The sequence below is a fragment of the Vicugna pacos genome, chromosome 20 (assembly GCF_048564905.1).
Source record: "Vicugna pacos chromosome 20, VicPac4, whole genome shotgun sequence".
NCBI lineage: Eukaryota > Metazoa > Chordata > Mammalia > Artiodactyla > Camelidae > Vicugna > Vicugna pacos.
Window position 1 is genome coordinate 24,101,777 of NC_133006.1, and position 20,151 is coordinate 24,121,927.

The 20,151-nt window shown below is 43.6% G+C and overlaps 1 long non-coding RNA gene across 2 annotated transcripts; it reads right to left on the reverse strand.

The window, feature by feature from the left end:
* Positions 1–629: 629 nt before the first annotated feature.
* Positions 630–11,975, reverse strand: LOC116284505 (uncharacterized). 2 transcript variants are annotated; one of them, XR_012062267.1, is made up of 4 exons: positions 11,770–11,975; positions 11,148–11,273; positions 7,060–7,133; positions 630–747 (listed from the first exon to the last, which is right to left on the reverse strand). It is a non-coding gene; the product is annotated as an uncharacterized lncRNA (long non-coding RNA). The 2 variants fall into 2 exon arrangements; XR_012062266.1 differs by lacking the exon at positions 630–747 and adding an exon at positions 5,080–5,297.
* Positions 11,976–20,151: the final 8,176 nt, after the last annotated feature.

Here is a 20,151-nt window from a genome sequence, read left to right on the forward strand (position 1 = left end):
TATTTTTGGGGGGTGTAATTAGGCTTATTTATTAACTTATTTATTTAATGGAGGTTCTGGGGACTGAACCCAGGACCTTGTGCATGCTAAGCACGCACTCTACCACTGAGCTATACCCTTCCCCCTCCCCTCCATCCCCATCCTCCGACACTCTCTTGCCAACTCCATCTTTTGCAAAAGTTCAAAGCCCAGGTGTCTGAGGGTGGAGCCCACATAGTCTCACCTAGGCCAGGTGGGAGACCTGGTTCCAGAATTGTCCTGGAATCTGGAAAGGGGAGGAGGGGCAGCAGGACTAACTGAGATGCCACCTGTGGCAGAAGGGAAGGAAGTTGGTACCAGGGCCAAGTGGGGAATGAACACCCTTTGATTCACAGAGACACAGAGGGTCAGAGAAAGTCATTCTGTCTATGCTCATCTTTTCTTCCCAGAGAATCACGCTTCTTGGAAGCAGAGGATGCATTGATCTCCTCCCTTACACGCATCACTTGGTACATTGTGTCCCAGAGAACCACAGACTTTGGGCATTTGCGGAACAAATAGCAGACCTCAATAGAGGAAGAAAAGAAGGCATAAAGGGACAGGGAGAGAAAAACTTGGAACGAATAATCCTACCTGTGGCTGCATTTGATGCTTTTATTCCCAAATGATGACATAATCTCTCCTTTTGGTCATACTGCCTTCCATTTGGCTTTCCCAGGGGCTTGGCATCCTTGTTCAGGAGTTGAAGTGAGGTGGGGAAGGGTCATTCTAGGAAATGGAAGTTAACGGAAGCCGGCTGTGGGTGATGGGGTTTCCGAGGGTAAGCTCCTGGTGGCCGCCCAACGTCTTCCCCGTGCTGTGAGTGGACTTCACCAGACTGGTCCAGGTGTATATACCCTCCATATAGCCCCAGGTCCCGGGAGTTGGGCAGGTTGTGGGGGACAAAGGAGAAAGAGGATAAACACCAGAATTGGACGGATGGGGAGCCGTCTGCCTGAATGTGAGGTGTGTGTTCTCAGAGAAAATGCTCCTGTCTGGTGTCTGTCATGACGCTCCATCCTATGCTAAGAATTCCTTCATGGGACACCTTCCCATCACCAACCACATGGCTGTCTATCACCTCAACCTCTTCTCCCAATTCTTTCCCACTCTGGACTCTCAGTTTCTCTCTGTCCTGGGCCAGGCAGTTCTGTTTTCAGCCCCTGTCTCTTCCACAAGCCCAAGCTCATTCTCTTGGGCTTGGTCTCATTTCTCTGTTCTTCTTTCAGGCTGTCCCCTCTCCCTAGTTCACTCCTATTTGCACTTTAAAATTCTGCATTGGCACTCCTTTCCTCTGTTCCCCACACACCCCAGAGCTCAAGCACCACTGGGAAGGGACTCGGTATTGTTCACGGCTGCACCCCCAGCACCATGGATATTGTCTGGACACTGAGTCAATCAGTGCACCCTCTTTCTTTCTCCAACTCCCCCTGTTTTCTCGTCTTCCACCTTATTCCTGAGCCACAGGGCTGCACAAAGACTCCCATCTGTCCTGCTGCTGTGGCCTTCCCAGAACCTCACTGACCTCTCCCTACAAACTCCACAAAGCCCTTCTAAGCTCATAAATGCTCTGTACATGCCATCCTTGAAGTTTCCTGGATATCTGTGAGGAAGGTGTTGGTGTTGTAAGGTAAAAAAACAGATTTCTGCTCAGAGAGATTAAGCAACTTACACAAGGTGACATAGCGAACAAGTGACAGAGTCAGTGACTCAAACCAATTTTTTTTTCATTATCTGTCCAGGGTGTGTTCAAGGATAATATGCAATTAACAAAAACCCATCTAATTTTTACTGAGTACCTACTATGTGCCAGACTCTGGACGAGGTGCTTTGACACACAGCTTTCCAGCTAACCCCCACAGCAGTCGCATCGGGGAAGCATTGCTGGGCTCGTTATACAGGTGGAGTTACTGAGGCCCAGAGAGGGAAGTGAGCCAACACTGACAGAGGTAACTCTGAGCAGAGGGAGTGGAGTTCATCCTCTACTTGGTGCTGATGGAAGGCTCTGGGAAGCTGTGGTCAACCCCGGCGGAGCCCAGTCTTTGCTTTAAGGTCAGCTGCTGCTATTAAGGAAAAAAAGCTGAACTGGTCAGTAATCTGCGATATAATGAAAGTCCTAAGGTTTGCAGTGGGAGCTGCTGCTGGTGTGCTGAGTTTTATGTTTTTGTTAGTGGCTGACCAGGGGGAATGGTGGCTGGAGTAGCAGGAGTCATTTCTCCCGTCCCAGGAGGGACAGTGCGGCAGTAGAAAGAGCCCTTGTGTGGAAGTTAGTAGACAAGGTTCCCCTTCCATGTGCCCACACAGCCTTCTCTGCTGTGTCCACATAGGCTGGTCATTTACCTCTGTGGACCTTAGTTTTCTCGTCTGTAAAACAGAGTAAAAGCAGATGTCTACCTCTCAGCATGGTCAGGAAGTTTAATTAAGAAAATGATAAACTGCCTGAGAGGCTGAAAAATGGAGCAGTTGTAAGAGCTTGATTATAACGCAGGACGTTGTCCCAGTGAGGCAGTCCTGGCGGCACCACAGACAAGGAGCGCTCTTAGCCCGCAGTGGGCTTGTCTCTGAAGAGGCCGAAGTTGACTTCACAGCTGATTGGGTTTTTTAAATTTTAATAATACATTTTATTAAACTTAATATTCCAAAATAGTATCATTTCAACATATAATCAATATATTTTTAAAAAGATAAATGAGATTTTTTTACATTCTTTTTTTCCCATAGTAAGCCTTTGAAATCTGGGGTAAGTACAATTTTATACTTACAATGTATTGCAGTTGGGATGAAAAATTTGAATTGGAGATTATTGCTCTGTATCTAGATTTCAAAAATTTACAGTTGAAAAAAGTAAATTTGTAGACCTAAGGAATTCCAAACATACTTAAAAGTTTTTCCAATAATGGAATCGAGTATCAGTTTTAAAATTTAACATAGAAATTAACGACATTATGCTAAGTAAAAGAAATCGGACACAAAAGGTCAAATATTGTATGATTCTATTTATATGAAATGTCCTGAATAGGTCAACCTATAGAGACAGAACATAGATTGGTGGTTGCCAGTGGCTGTGGAGCGTAGAGTCAGGAGGAGAGGGGGGAGGGTATATCTCAGTGGTAGAGCGCATACTCAGCATGCACCAGGTCCTGGGTTCAATCCCCAGGACCTCTATTAAACAAACAAATAAACACACACAGCTAACCACCCCCACCCCTGCCAAAAAAAAAAAAAAAAAAGAGTGAGGAGTAATTGCTCAATGCATATGGCGTCTTCTCACAGTGGACTGTTGAGTGTGGAATGATTCTTCCCCATGGGAATCACTCAAGAGAATCATTCCAAGATCAAGAAGGGAGAGTCAGCTTCTCATTGAAATATTTCATTCCTCAAACAAACAAACCTTCTTGCAGAGGTCTTTCACTTACACATTTGCTCTAGGGTGATGATAATAATAGCTTCCTTTCTTATATATTTACCATGAACGAAATGTGTTACAGGATTACCTCAATTCTCACAGCAATTCTAGGATGTATTTACTCTAATTATGTCCCTTTTACAGGTGAAGAAATTGAGGCTCAGCAAGGTTAGGTAACTCACCGAAGGTCACACAGCCAGTAAGAGATGGAGCTTGAGTTTGGTTCCACTTAGAAACTGCAAGCTCAGGTGGGCAAACTGTACCGAGCAGGTGAAAGCGAGGTTCTCCAGCCCCTACAGCTTAATCGCCACCTGGAGTCCTTCCTCTGCCAAGTCCATTTTCACCCGTCTCCATGTCACCTGAAGACTAGCAGCCAGGTTTTGGTTTTGTCTCTCTCTCCAGACCAAGTGCCTACCTCCTGTGTTCCTCTTATTATTCCGTTGGAAGGTTGTCCCCTAGTGTCTTTTTCCACCTCTTTCTAGGTCGGCATTCTCCTTTTGCTGTCAGGAAACTGGCGAACACATCCAGAAGACACTGACCTTTACAAACCCATATTGTCACATGTGAGAGTGAGCACACCAGCCCTTGGGAAGGTCGGTCATACAACGTGTGGTCCTCTGTAACTGGCCTCTTTCACTTAGCACAATGTTTGCAAGGTTCAGCCATGTTGTAGCAGATATCAGTACTTCATTCCTTTTTATCATTGAATTCTTTTTCATTTCATTGTTTCATTGCATGGGTGCAACACTTTACTTATCCACTTACCAATTGATGGGTAGTCGGAGCTGCCTCCACTCTTAGGCTATTACGAATCATGCTGCTACGAACATTTGTGTGCAAGTGTTTGTGTAGACATATATTTTCATTTCTCTGGAGTATATATCTTAGGAGTGGAATTTCTGGGTCATAAGTTAACTCCATGTTAAGCTTTTTGGGGAACTGCCAAACAGTGATGTTCCAAAGCTGCTGCACCATTTCACGTTCCCACCAGCTGTGTATGACGATCCCAATTTTCCCACATTCTTGTCAACACTTGTTATTATTTGTCTTTTTATTTTAGCCAGCTTAGTGGACGTGAAATTATATCTTACTGGAGGATAACTCTTTTTAAGTGCATAGATTTTAGAATTTTGCAACCTATTTTCTTCCCCTAATATAACATACTTAAAAAACCCCTCATGACCAGTTTTACATAGTATGTTTCTTTCTCATCATGATACTCTGATTATTAGCATTATTAAATCTTATTAATTCTTATTTTATTATAATTAGTAGGGCAATCTAGATTTTTAATCTTCTAGGAGATGAGGAATTAGGTTGACTTTATTAGCTCTCTTTTAGTGGCTTTTTTTTTTTGGTTAATTTATTGCCTTAATACCTACTATGGAAACCACCTTCTCCTTCATCCCTGCCTCAGACATCCTCTCTTGTCAGATGTACCTGTTTCTGCTAAAGTTCATTCTCAGAGTGGGGCTACTTGGTTTTCTCACAGTTGCCTGCAATTTTCTTTTCTCCTTACGTAGGTGAAAGCAAGAACCTATCTCTGCTTTATAACCACACACATAATTAACAGAAGAAACAAAACGAACAATTCCTTTTTGATTCAAATCAATTTTTAATAACTCCATCCATTCTTTTCTATTACAGACGTCTTTTGTGAACTTTATATGAACTTTTATCTTTCGAGTATCATAATGATCTCATGGCCTTTACAGCCACAATTTACTGCAATGAACTATAATTACCATTCCTCCTCCTCATCTTCTTTCTTCTCATGCTCAATTGTCTCAGGATGAACAATGGAGATCCTTTAAATTGGCTCCTTTGTCCTTTATAGCACTTTCCTTGACATTCTTGAAGGCATCCTGCCTTTCTGGCAACAAATGAACATTCAAGATCTGTCCTGAGTCTTTCCTTCCCTGAGACATGGAATCAGCTATCATTGGAGCCTTACTGATGGGTTCTAGTTTCTTTAAGTGAAAAATAGTATTTGAAACAAAAACAAGGTGCTGGGGGTCCACATGAGAATTGTGGTAAAAATCCTACCTCCCCTGTTGGCCACTTTTAAGATAGGCAATTACATGGAGTTTGTGAATTTAACATGATATGTGTTTTGTGTCTTATTTTTGTGAGACTGTGTGGACCATCAGCCACAAAGACGTTCAATGTCACCAGGAGACTGAAGGGGAGAAACACAGCCTGGACTAGGTTGTGTGCAAGAATGAAGTGGAGGGACATGCGGAGGCCAGAATAGATGTGGGCGAGGTTGGAGGGTGTGAATTGGGTAGCATTCATCTAAGGTGAGATTAGGAACCAGGGCCAGTTCACTGTGGAGATTCTGGAGTCATCAGATTGGGATAGGATGAAGTGCTCAGTGATTTTTGCACCTGGCTAGGGCCTGTTTGAGCTGAGGGTGGGAACATATTCAACCCTGTTATGGGTTTAATTGTGTCCCCTCAAAAGATATGTTGAAGTCCTAACCCATGGTACCTATGAATGTGATCTAATTTGGAAATAGGGTATTTACAGAGGTAATCAAGTTAACATGAGGTCATTAGGGTAGGTATTAATCCACAGGACTGGTGTCTTTATAAACAGGAGGAAATCTGGACATAGACACACACAGAGGGAAGACCATATAAAGACACAAGGATCATGTCATCTACAAGTCTAGGAATGCTTGAGGCTACCAGAAGCAAGGAGACTGGCATGGAAGGATGCTCTCTCATGGTCCTCAGAGGGAACCAACTCTGTTGACACCTTGAGTTCAGACTTCTAGCTCCAGAATGGAGGGACAACAAATTTCCATTGTTGAAGCCACCCAGTTCGTGGCACTTCATGTGGCAGTTCTAGCAACTAATGCAGACCCTTTAACTTCACCTCCTTCACCTGACACCCCTCCAGCCTTTCTCCATCACCTGAGTTGTTGCCATTTACCTGCAACTCAATGCAACAGACTCTAAGATGTGGGTTCGTCACCAGTGGCGGGTTCTGGCCAGCAGAAGTCCCACTGAGACGGAATGAATTACTCAAGACTCTGGGGAAGTCAAGAGAGCGAGAGGGAGTCAGGAGCCAACTCCAGGAGCCTCTCAAATCTCTCATATTTACTGAGTGCAGTCGAAGAAGGAATTTAGGGAAGGACAGGGTGGGATCACAATGAGTACAAAGGCTTTGTTTATTGTTGGTATTTGGCTCAAGGTTAGAAGACCCTTTTTGGTGAATCATAATCGTGTTGAGCCTTTCAGCTTATCAGGGCGGAATGTATGAGAATCAGCTGCTTGACAAGATTTTCCTGGACTCAGGCAGCTGTGCCTGTCTTAGGTTGCCCCCTCAGGGGATCTTACCTGTCATTGGCTAACCAGCCTTCTCACCTCCGAGTCTGCAGCTTCTTACCATTCCAGCCCAAGGCTGTTCTGGGGATAGAAGACTAACAGCAGGCACGCCCAGCGTTTACAGCTGGGGGCCTGGGTCATTGCTAAAACCTCGAGGCAGGTACTAAGCACATCTTCTTTAAGGAGGTAAGTGGCTGGGATTGTTACAATTTGTTAACCCAATCATGGGCTCCCACACTAAGATACTTTCTCGAGAGCAGGTTACATTATCCACTCATTTAACTATTAACATTGCACACTTACCACGTCTAGGTACTGGGGCTCCAGCAGGGAACATGACTCTTGGGGTCCTCTCCTCCTGGAACTTCTCCAGGCTACTGGGGAAGGAAGACACATCACATGGTTACACAAAGAATACTGAATCTAAAACAGTGATGTGCTAGAGAGCAGGGCAGCCCTGTGTGAGGCGCTGGGAGATGGTGGCGGGACAGGAAACTTCCAGGCAGAAGGAGCCGCAGTGGGGAGCCCTGTGGGGCAAAGCCTGGGGCATCTGCAGAACCAATGGAAGCCTGAGGGCCACAGAGAGGGGCTGAGGGGAGGTGCCAGGGCAGATCCTTGGGGCTTGTAGGCCCTCTTAGAGATCTGGGGTTCTATCCCTATCTGAAGAACCACGGGAATTCAGAGTTTAATGCAGGGGAGAACACATTCACCTTTTAAGATAATTTCTCTGAGTGGAGATGGGGCTGCAGGGGAGTGTGGGTGAGCTAAGGGGTAGATTTGGGTGACAGGGGAGCTTCAATAATGTGAGAAAAGGGTACCGTAAAGGGCTTCACGTGTGCTGGGTGGGTGCTGACTCCAGCTGGGCCAGACACTTGGAGAGGAAATGACTCCTCAGATGGCTCCGCAGGGCCTGGCGCAGTGTGTGCGTTAATGTACAGGGAGGGGCTTTTGTTTAATTACTAAATTTGTTTCCTGTTTGTGTCCTTCTTTCTCACACGGAGATCCTCACGGCCTCCAGCCTGGGTGGCTCCAGCCACCTCCTGATTGGCCACCTCCCCACAGGCCCTGTGTCCTCCAGCTCATCCTAAGGGTCAGCTCAAGCTGGGGAGAGGGGAGGATGGGGAGGTGTTGTTTAAAAGGCATAAAGGTACAGACTTTCAGATTTACAGGATGAAGAGAGCTATGGCCATGGAGGGTGATGATGGAGTGTGATGATGGCTGCACAGCAATGTGAATGGTTTTAGTATCACTGAACTGTACACGTAAAAAGGGTTAAGAAGGTAAATTTTTTGGAAGGGGTGATTAGGTTTATTTATTTATTTATTATTTTTAATGGAAGTACTGGGGATTGAACCCAGGACCTCATGCATACTAAGCACACACTCTACGACTGAGCTATACCCACCCCCTAGAGCTGACTTTTAAAAAAGTTATATTATATTAAAATACACATCATATAAAATTTACTCAGGGGAGGGTATAGCTCAGTGGTAAACACGTGCTTAGCATGCTTGAGGTCTTGGGTTCAATCCCCAGTACCTTTCGGCTCTAGTCAGACCACTCCCCTAGCCAAGTATCGCTAGCACCAGAGCCTGGGGCTTGCACTGAAGGTTGTTCCCAAGTGGCCAGCTGCCCCTCTGGATGCTGACTTCCTCTGCTCCTCACCCTCATCCCCGGGCCTGGCTCTATGTTGGGGCACACAACACTGGTGGAATGTCTTTAGAACCAATGAATACATGCAAGCAAGCAGCAGGCCCCCTGCCCAGCCCTCGAGTCCATGGCCACCCAGCACCCTCGCACCTGTCATCCACCCTCCTCTTTCTCTGCTTATTAAACGGTCCCTTCAACCACTGAGATTTGAGATTCCAGTTCTAGAGATTTGAACAAAACCTGGGGAATCTTGGGTGGTTCCTGGGGAGCAAAGCAGTGAAAGTTTGTTTGGTTTAGGGAAAAACTTAAGATATTGATTAATCTTTGATGCAAATATAACTTTAAATAAGTTTGTTAAAAATCTAAGGGCAACCACAAATTCCACTGGAACTTGAAGGTCCATATTTAAATCACTGGAAGAGCTGAAACAACCACACACAGAATAATCCTTTCAGTAAAAAACAGGAAAGAAAAAAAAATACCCAGAAAATACAAAATATAGAGACATATAGCTTAATCTCTTTTAAACAGTACATTCGTGGAGAAAGTTGGGTCAGGATGTTTTTCAGTGGTTACTCCCTGGTGTTGGAGTTTCTCAGCTTTTTACTTTGTAACCACAGGCACCGTTTGAACTTTTTCAAGGAGCATAAATACAGGATACTAGATTTATAATGAAAGCAAAGAAACCAAAGCAACAAACAAGCCAACCTGTCTGCAAAGGACTCTTGTCCCCGAAATCTTTCTTGACCCCTCACTGAACTCCCCTTCCCTGTGCCTTTCTCGTGACATTGAATAATTATGGTTGTAACTACTATAACTAATGAGCCAGGCATAAACCCTCCAAACTTCAGTTTCCTAATCTGTAAAATGGGGATAGTCAGAGCTCCCATGTGATAAAATTGTTGAGATGACTCAATCAAATAATTGCATGTCAAATGCTGAGCATAGTATCTGGCACAATAACTCAATCAACTTTTGCTGCTGTTACCATGACTACAGTATACTTTAATTCCAACAACCTTCAAAGGTAGGCATCATCAATATTAGAAATGATGAAAATAAGGCTCAGAGAGGTTTAGTAACTAGCCTAAAGTCACACAGCTAACAATGGGCCTCCTGGGAAGTGAGAGGAAGTTCATCACCCATGAGTGAAAACTGGTGAATTTGCACATAGTGAATGAGAGGACCATCTGGGGGAGAAATCACAGATGTGCTGAGGAAATTTGGGAATAATCAAATCCAATCCAAGGGTAACAACAGGAAGCATGTCTGGTTGGAGACTATAACTCAGGAAGGAAAAACTGCTATCATGGTCCTGTGCCCCATCTGAGGAAGGAATGTGGCTGCAGCAGGGGGTGTCCTCTATGGGATTGAGGAAAGGGGGACCCAGGGGCCAAGAACTGTGAGCTGTTTAATTGCTCTCTGTGGGGAGACATGCTCATTCTGGCTATAAATATTCTTCCTGTTATAACCTACTTATAATCAGCAACACTCAATGGCTATGATGTCAGGTGTATAATACACTGAACTCACAGTCATGCTCTATGTATCAAAAGGCGGGTGGAGAGAGGAACTGCTTATGTCAGTTTGAGGAAAGAATATGTGTGCCACCTATTCCGTGATTACACTAGAATCTTTCCCTGACTTAAGCCAGACCAACAGCACAGGCACACAGATTGCTTTGCTCTGAGTGATTCTGCCTGAACACAGTACCACCAGCTGTCACAGGGACACTGGAAGAAATGAATAAAACCTTTCAAACTTGTACTTACAATAAGGATGCGCTGAGATGCTGCTCACTTTATCACACCACTTCCATGGGGACCTCCTTATCTCAAGGGAAGCAACAGCCATGCATCTCCTAAGACTATGGACTCTTTTTACTTTGTGTATGTTGGGTGCCATGTAATGACTGTGTTTCCTTCTTTGAATTGGCTGCTAGAGAGCTCAGTTCCAAATTTGTGATCTCCCTCCCGGCATGATGTTTATGCTAACCTCACTCTTGGTTTTGTCTGATTTTTCTAACTATTTATTTTCCCTAGTTGTAATTTTCTATTGTTTAAGCTATTTTCGATTATGATTAAAACAACGCTGGTATAAATGAACACTATATTTATTCCAGGACTGGGGTTCATTGTGACCTGGATGAAATGTTCCCAAAATATCCACCTCTCCTGATTTTGATTTCTTGGTCACCAAGCAACATTCTGATTGGCAGTTGGCCTCCCCTTCTAGGAATCCTGCTACTAGGAGGTGGGGGCACCCTGGATTCCACCTCGGGAGCTAAACAGTCCCACACCAGAGATCCAGCAATATTTTGTGTCTGTCCCATTTTCTTAATGGGAGTGGAGATTGTTCTAGAGCTCAGAAGGGAGCTTCCTGGGCAAACGCACAGTGCAGCCAATCCTCTTGCTTCATTTTATACAAGGCAAATCCATCTGTAATGCTTTCCGGGGGAAGATTAAGAGGAAGGAACCAGCACTAAGGAGAGTCAGAGAGTACCAGGCAGCTTACTGTATGAACATATTTCATTCTGGCAGTAGTAGCGGTTTACCTGGGGCAGGTTAGAGCAGCTTTCTCTCTCTTTTATTTATAAAATAGAGATAATAATATCGCCTCCCAATTTGCATGAATTAAATGAGATGACCCATGTAAATCATTTAGCACCATTGCTACAACTATTGCCAAGACTCTAGCCATTATCATCGTTGTAATTCTATGAGGCGGGTAAGATTACTCACGTTTTGAAAAGGGCAAGTGGGGAAGCCCGCGCTCCTGTAAGTCCGCGGTCTTCCACTAGAGGGCAGGCTGAGGCAGGGGAATACCTGAAGGAGGCTCCCTTTTTCGTAGCTTTGTTAACCAGGAACCTGCGGTAACAGTGCGGAATGACAGCAAACATTGATGCTCTTGTTGAATAAGTGTGAGCCCCCAAAGTTCTAGAAGTACTAGCCAGGGCTCCATCTCCATCTTCCCTTCGCTCTGCCCCTGAAGTCACTGTTCAGTTCAAGGTCTCTTATGGTCTTTGTTTCTTTCCCTGTGACTCACCGTGACACCTAAATCTAAGTCAATAAATAAGTAAGAGACAGCATACCGAACCTTCCCCCCACCTCCCACCCAGGGCAACTCAGATTTCTCCTTTAGGCCGACTTAGACCCACGAGCTCATTTGATCTCCACCGCAATAATTCCGGTGACGACTCCGGCCTGGAGCCCTGCCTCTTCCCCGCCCTTCTCCCCTCCCCCGCGTGCTCCACGTCCACCCAGCAGCTCCTATGCAGAACCTTCTGGTAATTCAGGGGGCTTGGGGAAGGGGCGGTGCCCTTCCGGGTACAGGGCCGGCAGCAGGGAAACTGTAAAAACTTACCTTTAGGGAGCGGGGGTGCACCACAGCCAGGCACGGAATCCTGTCTACTGACTTCCTTTTCTCCCTGATTCAGACCTCCCGAGTCCAGGCCACCTCCCAAGCTTCTTCCCCAAACACACTCCAGTCTCCAGACCCAAGAAGCAGCTGCAGCCATCTCCGTGCTTCTACCTGAGGAGTTTTTGTTTTCCCGCCACGGGTAAGCGAAGACACTCGGGACTGGGCGGGGGCTCGCACCGGGGCGGGGCCGGGCAGCCGTGGGCGGAGCTGGACCGCTGGGTGGCGCTGTTTCTCGCGGTGAGATACCGGGTCTTCCGTCGGCTGTTCTACCTGCCCGGCTCCGCTCCCTTGCCTCTTGCTTCTCCTTCCTCGCCGCTTCTTCTCCCTTGCTCTCCTTTTCTTTCCTTCCACTCTCACCCTCAACAGTTGAGGGTTTTAGCTGTGCTGGCCCAGGGCCCGGGGATTTTACCTTCTCTGAGGCGGCTGCTTAGAGGGCCTGTGACCCTGTGGGTAAGGCTGCGGTGTGAGGCCACGACGTGGACGACGAAGGACGAAACCGGGGTCTCCTCTCAGGTTGCTGCCTCGGGGAGTTCCAGGCGGGGCCCTCACGGCGAACACCCCGCCTGGAGGAGACGCGTGCTTGTGAGTTCGAGCACACACGGTTGCGTCCCTGTGCTTCTGTGCCCATCATAAAAGAGAATAGTGTATCTCTGCAGAAGGGGCTTGATCCATGAAGAATAAGGATTACCCTCAGGGCCTGGAGTATACTGACGTTTCCTGTTTTAATGATGTTTTCCACCACCTAAATACATTAGGAAACCCACTGAAGTGAGATATGTTCCTCATTAAAAACGACCCGGGTCAGGGGTGGGGTGGGTATAGCTCAGTGGTAGAGCGCATGCGCAAGGTCCTGGGTTCAATCCCCCAGTACCTTCATTAAAAAAAAAAAAAGATCCAGTTAACTTCTCCCATAACTGCTAAATTGACTCTTTAGCTCCCCTCCCTGCTGAGGGCATATCCCTGAATTAATCCTCTAACATTCATCAGTTCAGATCTCTACGGTGACAGTCTGCAGGAACATTTCCATTCCTTGACTCTCCAGTGATTCTTAGCCCTTCACCAGCAAACCAGACCAGAAAACTGCAGTCTTGTGCCACAGACATTGGCTTGGATTGATCTCAAAGCACTTCCTCTTCAAAGGGCGATACTTTGAAAACTATGAACCTATTTTGTTAGTGACGATGGAACGAGATTTCTTGGGTGTCAAGTTCCAAATCTACCTACTGTAACTCAATGCACAGAGGAAAGAAATGTATTGGTTCCCAGTTTTGAAAATGTACTATAGTACCTGAGATGTTACCATTACAATAAGCTTGAAGAGTGCATGGGACATCTCTGTACTATTTTTGCAATTTTCTGTGAGTCTAGAATTATTTCAAAGCAAAAGAAGGAGGGAAGGAGGGAAAGAGAAAGAAGAAAAGGTGGAGAAAGAGGAGAGGCATTAAAAATATGTCCTTAGGGGAAAATTTGATAACATTAAGGAAAAGGGACTCTATTCCTGACATTTAGCTACGGCTCTATTGTGGCTTCCTGCTTTAGTGAACTGGATTAATGAACATGTGTGGTTGCAATGACTTTGCCTAGACAAGAGGCAGGGATGTGTAGAAGCCCTCAGCCTGTCCTGTCACATGCCCCATGAGTCCCTCACTCTTGGGCCTCCCAAAGAGAGCCAAGTGTCCTTTATCAGCAGGCGGGGGCTCTGAATAATTCCTAAAGCACCAGCTTTAAAGAGTGATTCTGCCTGGAGCGACTGTCACGCATGTCTCCCTCAGGACTCCAGTAGGCTCACTGCAGCTGGTAGGTGGCTAATGGAGGTTTATAGGATGGAGATCTTGATTATGTCATCTTTAAAGACTTGACCAACATCTGGCGTGGTCTGGAAGATGCCACTGAAGAGGGTATACACACAGAGCCCTGGGAATTGGGGAGCTGAGTCACTTGAGAGTCTGAAAGCCTGAGAGCAGCTGCCTTCTCCTGGGCACAAGCTGAGACTGAGGGAGATTGAAAATATATTGAATCCCCTTGGTCCCCAGGGGCACAGGCTCATTTGTGACCATAGCAGCCTCATTGGCACCAGGCTGAGGAAGCCTTGGGTTTCTGCAGGGGTGTGAGGAATCAGAGAGGAGAGCAGCAGATGAAACGGTGGAGACTGTAGGACACTGAAATTGACTTGAGTGTCTGCTAGAAATGTGAAATGTCATATTTACCGAAAAGTGTAAGGATACCAGTCTCAGGGTACCAGGGGAAAGGGATAAATGAAGACAATTTCTTGTCTGTTGGAGAGAAAGACTGAGAGGCTTATACATTTATGAGAGGCATCCCTATTATACATTTGCAAGTTTTCCACGATGTGGGAATGCCACTTTTTTTTTTAAGAAACTATCCTCTTCTCTGAACTATTTTTTTTAAGAATGTAATTGTTTTAATTTTTTTTTCCCTAAGTCAACAAAATATATTTCTTAATTTTTTTTCTCTGTGATTTATCATAACATTTTGTGTATATTTCCCTGTGCTATACAGTGTAATCTTGTTTATCTATTCTACAATTTTGAAATCCCAGTCTATCCCTTCCCACCCTCTACCCCCCCCCCCCCCGGTAACCACAAGTCTGTATTCTCTGTCCATGAGTCTATTTCTGTCCTGTATATATGCTTTGTTTTTGTTTGTTTGTTTGTTTGTTTGTTTGTTTTTGTTTTTTAGATTCCACATATGCGCGATCTCATATGGTATTTTTCTTTCTCTTTCTGGCTTACTTCACTTAGAATGACATTCTCTAGGAGCATCCATGTTGCTGCAAATGGCATTATGTTGTCGGTTTTTATGGCTGAGTAGTATTCCATTGTATAAATATACCACATCTTCTTTATCCAGTCACCTGTTGATGGACATTTAGGTTGTTTCCATGTTTTGGCTATTGTAAATAGTGCTGCTATGAACATTGGGGTGCAGGTGTCATCCTGAAGTAGATTTCCTTCTGGGTACAAGCCCAGGAGTGGGATTCCTGGGTCATATGGTAAGTCTATTCCTAGTCTTTTGAGGAATCGCCACACTGTTTTCCATAGTGGCTGACCAAACTGCATTCCCACCAGCAGTGTAGGAGGGTTCCCCTTTCTCCACAGCCTCTCCAGCATTTGTCATTTGTGGATTTTTGAATGATGGTCATTCTGACTGGTGTGAGGTGATACCTCATTGTAGTTTTGATTTGCATTTCTCTGATAATTAGTGATATTGATCATTTTTTCATGTGCTTTTTGATCATTTGTATGTCTTCCTTGGAGAGTTGCTTGTTTAGGTCTTCTGCCCATTTTTGGATTGGGTTGTTTATTGTTTTCTTATTGAGTCATATGAGCTGCTTATATATTTTGGAGATCAAGCCTTTGTCGGTTTCACTTGTAAAAATTTTCTCCCATTCCGTAGGTTTTCTTCTTGTTTTATTTCTGGTTTCCTTTGCTCTGCAGAAGCTTGTAAGTTTCATTAGGTCCCATTTGTTTATTCTTGCTTTTATTTCTTCTAGGAGAAAATTTTTGAAATGTACGTCAGATAATGTTTTGCCTATGTTTTCCTCTAGGAGGTTTATTGTATCTTGTCTTATGTTTAAGTCTTTAATCCATTTTGAGTTGATTTTTGTATATGGTGTAAGGGTGTGTCTCTGAACTATTTTCTAAAATTTTTTTAACTTTTTAAAAATTTTAACTTTTTATTTTTATTATTATTATTTTTTAATTGTACTGGGGATTGAACTCAGGACCTCATGCAAGCTAAGCATGTGCTCTACTACTGAGCCATACCCACACCCCCAGATGCCACTTTTAAAGAAATGGCACGGTCTGCATGGATTGTGGAGCTTATTTTTAAAACTCAGTATATGTCTTAGTGCTTTACTGTATATTATCTCCCAAGTGTGTTTTTGCTTATTTGACTATTTTAAATTTTTACCAAACTTATACATGCATGGAATTTTAAAAGGCAAAAGGTCCTACAAGACTTATAACAAAAAGCTGTGGTCTCTTAACACCACTTTCACAATCTCTAATTCTCTTTTCCTAGATGCCAAAATTTCAATGCTCAATTGGTTTTATCTTCTTATTTTTTAATAACAAGTTGTGTCAGCCAGGGTTGAGTGCAGGAAATGGCGATTACTCTAGGTATATTAAACAGGAAGGGATTTTACAAAGACTTTTAGGAGCTTTTGAAATCTTTTAGGAGGGCTGAAGGAGCAGGTTCTCGGCTGAGCCTTAGGGAATGATAGCAGAACAGTGCAGATCTATTAGGTGACCCTTTGATTGCTTGTCTGTAAATTTATCACAAATTTGTCATCAAATTCTCCTTCAACAGTGTGGTTTTCCTCTCCATTCAAATGCACAATAATTAATCAATTTGTCTTTTTCTTGGACGTAGCCTTCTGTAACCAGGTAAAGAAATTCTCTTTATTCCTGAGGTTTTGGCCCCAAATTCCTATTTCAATCTGGACCTGTTGATCCCTAGGTGTCCCACATAGCTGCCTCTTGGAATGTCCCTTTAGCATTTATATATACGTGTGTGTGTGTGTGTGTGTGTGTGTTTGTGTGTGCGTGTGTGTGTGTATGTATAAAATGATACTGCTTAACACCTGAAGGTGACAAGAAAAACTCTGGAATTTTCTTGACCCAAGGAGGGATAGGAAAGAAGACAGAGCTATTGGTTGTCATGGGCACTGTTTCCACAGCTGCATTGCCATTTTGACTGTCATTACATATAGTTTGATGGACTGTGCTGTGACAAAAATATAACTTTTTCTTGATTTGACAGTGATCTAGGCAGGACAGACAACAATAGCCCCACTTGATAAATGGACAAACTAAGGGTGAGAGAGATTATACACTCTATTAAGGGGCAGCACTGGATTAGGACCCAGGTTTTCTGGCTTTTTCTTTTCTGATGTCTGTTTTCACTCCGTTAACTCATTCACAGTCAAAAAATGACTGCCTTACAGTTAATGTGGCAAAAATCATCAGAAATCCTACAGTCACTAGAAGAAAAATCCCACAAAGTAGGACACCTGCTCACTACTGGAGCCTCAGTGCTGAAGTCAGTGCCTGTCCCAGAGCTGGCACTTAATGAATGTGTATAAAATGAATGAATGAACGGTGTAGCTGTTTATTTAGTGAGGGAGCAAAGCTCCAGAAATTTTAAGTGACTCATCAAAGGTCATTTGTCATATTTTATAAATTACAAGATGTGTAATAATTTTCACACTTAATATCTCTTAAATGGGGGTATATCTTACAATCAATAATACGTCATAGTTAATTGACTGTGTTTTTCTTTCTTAGTGGTGCATGAAACAGTGGTATGTTGACAGCAAATGGAGTCTTAGATTCAATGAAAAATGGTGGCTGTTTGTGGCCATAAGCTGGGCCTCAGTGCCCAGAAAGTGCAACACAGGGAGGGAGCTGGGGTGTTACACTATGAGCTGTAACGCCAGCCAACTTCCCCTGAGGCACTCAGAAGTAGGCGATCTATTTTGAAGAGAGATGCCAGTCTCTGAGAGGGCTGCTCTCCAGGCCTGGCCACTAGGGGCCTCATAAGACATTTCATCAGAAAGATACCGGCAGTCTGAGAGCCTGTCTTTGGCCAGGCTATTGGTTGCCATGGATACTGTTTCCACAGTTGCTTTGCCCTTTTGACTGTCACTGCATCCGTACCTACCCCCGCCATTATCTCTTTTGGTTGCTGAATATATATTTAAATTAAATCTTCATTCATGTCAATTTAACAGGTTTACCATATCCAGATTTTTCTAATGGCTGATTTTCATTAATGTTGACGTTTATGGTATCTATTTGACTTTACTAGTTAGTTCCGCTTTTTATAATACTTGCAACCCTGTGGTCCAGTATCCAATGCTCCATTATACCTCAGCTCCATTCAAGTTGGGTATCAGCTGCAAGCAGCTAAACACAAGCCGTGAATACTGATGAGGACGAGGAAGAATGGGTCTGTTGTGAGACCCAGTGTGAGAGAAAATGCCTCTGATCAGTGGGTACGTCTGTAGCTCATCTTTCTCGCTGCTCTGAATGGTTCAATTGCTGATGGTAAATGTCACAGCTGAGAGTTCCATGAGTTTTTTTGTTAAGGTTCCCAAAGAGGGTGTAGTCACAGCTTTTGCATTTTTGTAACAGCCATGTCCACCAGCTTCCACCAGCCTCTTGAAGGCAGATGCTGTTTATATGACTCTCCACTGTGTCCTCAGAGCCACATGTAGTAACTAGCGTATGTGTCCTCATTAAAGATCCGATGTATGGTGAAATGAATCATCACACATCACCTGTCCCGTGAGTAGAGCATAAAAGCTGAAAAACTCTCCTGGGCGGAGAAAATCATAAATACCTTGAAGCATCATTGACTTAGGGCTTACAAACCCTTGGGTGGAGTCCTGAGCTTAAAACAGAGCGACTCTGCTAGTGTCCAGCCTTCAGATTCTTTCAAGGGTGGGGCCTGAGATGCTGCAAATATTTTAAAAAGCAGAATGCATCTGTCAAGGCAAATAAATGTCAAAACTGACCACACATTTTCCTCTGTATTTTACACACAGAGATGGGTTTAGTTGTGTCTGTGTATCCACAGCTCATTTTCAGACTGGGGGCTCCCCAAGAATGAGGACGGTGTCTGGTTTCTATTGCTTGGCTTAAAGCCCAAAACAGATTAAAGACAAGGTTATTCATCACCTGAGAGGCAGCTGTAACAGTGAATGATCTTGTGGTCAGAAGACCTGAGTTTAACTCCACCTTCTCCCTCCCCACTCTGCCACTCACCCTCCATGTGACTCGGGGATAATTTATTTAACTCCTCTAAGCCTCAACCTTTGCATTTCTAAGAGGGGATGATTTTCTTACCTCACCAAGCTGATGTGAGGATCAAAAGAGATCACACATGTGAAAGCAGCACAAAGTGCCCATAAACATGTCATAAATGTCAGGTCAGTTACCCCCTCCCTTGGAAAGCTTTCCTGGGTCTCTGGCAGCTGAGAGAGGCCCCTCCTTTGGGCTCCACCTTAACACTTACCTCTATTATAGCACCTTACAATGTAATTGTTGGTTTTCTCGTTCTCCAGGGCAAGACCTCTGTCATTCATTTCAGTTAGTCTCATGTCCTTGTTCTCAAAAGAACACCCAGTACATGCTGGCCACTTATTTAAAAATTTTTAATTTCTTTGTATTTCCTAACACGACCAAAACCAAAGAAATAGCATCAAAAGAAAGCATGCATTCATTCCTTTATTCAAAAATACATATTTTGTCAAATCTAAGATGACACTGAGTTCAAGATGCACTATCACTTATGTCCCCCTAAGAAAGAAAGACCTCTGCCAACTAAACCACGAATCGCCACCAGTGGTAAGACACATCTTCATTTTATTTTTTTATTTTTAAACACCTCCTTTCCAGTGTTTTAATGTCAAACTGAAATTTCAGTTTAAAATGATTTGTTTTATAATTTTGAGTGCACGCACATGCAAAAATCCCCAAATACATAGTAAATAATTAATACAGGAAAGAAACTCAGCTAAGTGTTCTGAAGTTGCACTAAAAGTGGGGAATGGGTGTTATACAGATTTTGTATTTTTAGATTCAGATATTTGTTCATGACAGTGTTGGTTGGAAGGGTTTTGTTTGTTCAGTATAACATTGATCTAATGATAATTTCCTTTAGTATTTTTTTAAGAAGAAAAACTAGCTATTAACCTTATCAGTTTGTTTAGAAGTAGAACCTGGTATTTTTTAATTTCGTTAAACTTTGGTGGAGACTTTTGGTACTTTTAGATCCAGCCCTCATGTGCGGTTGTAATCTAAAATCTTAAGGCTTCTGCTGTCTCCGGTAACATATTTTTCTTATAGGCCATTTCATTAATAGCCAAAGGCAACTATAGCAGTTAAAGGAAAGAGATTTAATTGAAATTTTTAAGGTAACACTATTTTTTTTGAGGTATAGTTGATTCACTATATTATATAAGTTTCAGGTGTACAATTTAGTAATTCACAATTTTTATAGGTTATTTTCCATTATAAAACATTGGCTATATTCTCTGTGTTGTACAATATTTCCTTGTAGCTTAATTATTTTATACATAGTAGCTTGTACTTCTTAATCCTCTCCTCCTGTCTCCCCTCTCCCCTCTTCCCTCTCCACACTGGTAACCACTAGTTTGTTCTCTATGTCTGTGCATCTGTTTCTTTTTTGTTATATTCACTAGATTTGTTTTATTTTTCAGATTCCACATATAAGTGATATAGTATTTGTCTTTCTCTGACTTGTTTCACTTAATAATACCCTCCAAGTCCATTC